Consider the following 4378-nt stretch of genomic DNA (forward strand, 5'->3'; position numbering starts at 1 on the left):
AAGTCTGTATTCATATCTAATTTGTAGATGACATTAGTATGTAACAATAACCTCAAACATCATCTATATTAACATGCTAGAACTTTCGTGACGGTTTCCTTTATTCTTACCTGTGAATCCACCTCAGTACAGTCCTAGGAGTAATTCCCAGGGCCTGTATTCTGCATAGTGCTTATGGTCGACCCTAGCTAACCGTCATAGCTAAGTAAATTTATGACAGTCAGTCTTATGGCCATCGGAAGTCGTCGGCCATACCTCACTAATCCAACAACACCGTCAGCTGCTAGAACGCACCGCTCACAATTTGTCAACTTTAAATTCATGGAATAAAATAGGTTCTTGGCATTATTTTCTTGGATTTAAATTGTTTTAACTTCATATTACGACTTTTGGGGAAGTTAGACATAGTAAAATAGGAATTCGTTTGTGAGAAAATGCGCTGAAACGTATTCCCGTTGAAAAGTGTGTAACCAAAAACACTGTCTGACTAGTGTAAACTTAACCTACCTTATTAATTTCATCTAATTTCATATTAGTATTTTTTTGTTGGCTAGGCTGAACTTGGTTTGGTTAAATTATATATATATATATATATATATATATATATATATATATATATATATATATATATATATATATATATATATATATATATATATATATATATTTTTTTTTATTCATATCATTATTTATTATAATATACTTAACCTACATTACAAATATTTTCTTAAGTCCAAAGAAAGTTAAAGAAAATGTTCATTGCTATGGACAGCAATGGGACAATAACCAGTTCATCTGGGTTAGGTTGAGTTATATATTTCTATAATTTGTTTCTGGTTTATTTAATATTTTCATATTTTTTTACACTAACCTTAACCTAAAGTATTATTTTTTCGACCAGTCTAAACTTTACCTATCCCATTATTATTATTTTATTATATTCAATTATTTATTATTTAATATTTTTTTGACGTCCATAATTAACCTAACCTGCTTGGGCTAGCCCTACAAGTACTGTAAAGCCCAAACTCTGCACATTGGCATTTTTCCGGTAGCAAGATAACGTAGTGTTATGATGACCTTAAGCTCCGGGGTGAGTGGGTTTCTCCTCTTGGTGTCATTCGATAAGGCGTCTCTCACAAGATTGGTGACATACAAAATACCGTCCCTGTCTAGCCGGTATCTCTTGATAAGCTCAGCATCACTGAGCTCGTTAAGCACGTCCCTTCTTCGGGAAATATTCCTCGGCTGGGGATCTGCTTGCTGTGGTGCGGCCATGTTGACACACTTCTGACGGTCATAGGCGGCGTTAAGACAGGGTGAACCCGAACATACCATCGCGCGTCTTATTATGGTCGTCCATAGGAGTTTATGGTCGACCATACGAGTTTCTGACGGAGTTATGTCTAAAATGCGCCATTTTGTTTAGATATGTACGACGGACTTAGCTATGACGGTTTGTAGAATCTGGGCCCTGAGTCCTGGCAATGTTCCGAACTGACATGCCACTGTCACGAAGTCCGATGATACGACCTCGCTCAGCAACTCTGTGCAACCTCCGCTCCATGGTGATTCCGACTTCTGATCAGCCTCACCAGGCGCCTGTCCTGACATCACTTCTGTTTGTGCTTCAGTAACCTTTAAACCAATGTTTGAAGCGTATCGCACCATGTAGTTGCCACCATTCGGTTCGCTTTGATAATGTATGGTAAACGGCTTAGCACCACCTTCCCTTCTGTTCATGGTTGCCTGATTACGGTCTATTGTTATCAAGTTGTATAACAAGGAACGTGAGGACTGCTAACTTGGTTTATCTTGTCTCGTTGATTTGGCTCTTATCTTAACTGACCCTAGTAGTAGTTAGTTATAGTTAAGCACCATATTAAATAAACGTATTTAGACAGTGAGATACTTGTGTAAATGCTATCGCTGAAATAAGTGGGGAGTGAAATAATAGTCATCATTTTACATCTGTTGTCATCCTCTTTATTTACTGAGTTAACGTCATTGTAGACGTTCGTGTGTGTGTGTGTGTGTGTGTGTGTGTGTGTGTGTGTGTGTGTGTGTGATACAATATAATGCATCAGACGTTCAAGCAATTACTCAATCACCATCTTTAATCGTAAACTATAGAGTGATTTTTTAAACTTAGATAACATCTTTTTTCTTAATAATGGCACACCTCATAAGCGTCATGTTTCACCTCACAAATTAGATTTTTATTATTATTTATATTGTTTTAGTAATATTATATAACAAACTCACGATCTTCTATCGAAGACTTTGCAGACAGTTCTAAAATGCTATTCAATTTGTGAAATATGTTTCTGTAACGATAAATTACTAATTATATTTCAATAATCTTGATCTTTATTACCGCACAGTATTATATCTGTTACTTGACAAGCTATTTTATAATCCAACTGTATTCAATAAGTGGACAATGATTTATAAATATTCCCATTTTGGCCAAAGTTAAGGCAGATATATCAGTGAAATAGTAATGTTGACCTAACTATCCACTAACAGGCAGCCCTGTCTGGCAGCTCTATTCCCCTCACGCTTCTCCCTCCATCAGACCCCCACAAAATCTCCCCCTCTCCCATACTCTCACCCTCTCCCCAATAACTCGCCGGGTAGAAACAACCGTGGATGTGCTTCTCTGGGCGATGGTGGTGTTTCCCTTCCATTAGCTCGGGACTGTACATATGACTATATATATATATATATATATATAGTATATATATATATATATATAGTATATATATATATATATATAGTATATATATATATGGGTGTGTTTTACGTTCTTGACCTGGAATCGAACCCCAAACCTTTAGACTGAAGTCAGGCACTGATGCCACTACACCACGACATGTTGAAAGCTTTCATCACGTTGTGGTGTAGTGGCATCAGTGCCTGACTACTATCTAGAGGTCTGGGGTTCGATTCCCGGTCAGGGGCGTAAAAAACATTTGTACACACGTGTGTAATGTGTGTCTCTCCAACATATAAAGACGTTCGTGTTGCGTCTGGGATAGAATAAAACTGCGGTCATTTGCCGAGCTGCGTGGGGCTGAGAAATATTCCCTTTATGTTGTGACCGAAACATATCCTTCCATAATGGATTTACCTGGTTCGTCTAAAAATTCAGGTGTCTCAGCTTTTATCACGTCGTGATGTAGTGGCAACAGTGTCTGATTTCTATCTAGAGGTCTGGGGTTCGATTCCCGGTAAAGCGCTTAAAAAACATTTGTACACACGTGTGCAATGTGTGTCTCTCCAATATATATATATATATATATATATATATATATGGTGCGCTATTTAAAAAGATCAAGTTTGTTTTGGATGTTTGCATGTGTGTATATGTTAGGGCAGAAGTGCTTAAGTATGTAAACTAAATGAATGTTTGTGCATTTATCGGTCTGTCTGTACATATGTATGCTCTTGCGTTTCTTTCGCCTGTACATTTATAAGACTACGAGTGCGCGTGGCGTGTGTAATTTTCACCAAATTTTGCATTCAGTATTTGCCCATGGATTTCAGTCTACGTGTGTGTGTGTGTGTGTGTGTGTGTGTGTGTGTGTGTGTGTGTGTGTGTGTGTGTGTATGTGTGTTTATCACTGTCAATGTATTGATTTTTTCTGTGTGCGTTTATTTTTCTAATCTTACTCTCAAACTTCCCTGTCTAAATCATTTTTTCCTCTGTCTGTGCCTCTTTTTTTTCCTTTCCCGTTTGTTTTTGTAATTATTTGTTCTTGCCTGTCTGTCTGTATTTTCTTATTCTGTTGGATTCTTTTTACTTATCTTTTTGTCGGCTTGTTTATTTTTCTCTACTCGTGTGTCAGTTCTTTTTCTGCATATTCGTTTCGGTATCTTTGATTTTGGTTGCCTGTACTTGTGTGTTTGACTCTCGTTGCCTTTTTTTTTTTTTTTCTATCATATTACCTATCTATATGTCTGTTTAGCCTTTCTGTCTCTCTGTATCTGCATATCTGTTTCCTTTTCCGTCTGTCTGTTTCTCTTTCTTTGAGTTGATAGTCTATTTGCTTTTCTGTAAATATTTTCTTTCATTTCTCTGTTACCAGACTTTTCTTGAACTCGTTCACTCATTGGACGTCTTATATAGTATATATCTGTCATTTCCAGATGATCATATTCAGTTTCGGAGAGACGTTTGGAATGGATGAGTCACCTATTGCCTTCAGTAACTCTTTAATTTTGGCTCACCCCTGATGTTAGGTTGTTTAGATATAAATGTTGAAATAGCACAGCCAAGAATGCATTAGTCAGAAGCCCACATCCGTGCGGATACATAAACTAACTAGCTCCGGGGCAGAACATAACTGGCTTTTCCTGATGGATGGATAAATAG

Source organism: Coenobita brevimanus, chromosome 105, assembly GCF_032717465.1.
Source record: "Coenobita brevimanus isolate Jiangsu-jjx chromosome 105, ASM3271746v2, whole genome shotgun sequence".
Classification (NCBI taxonomy): domain Eukaryota; kingdom Metazoa; phylum Arthropoda; class Malacostraca; order Decapoda; family Coenobitidae; genus Coenobita; species Coenobita brevimanus.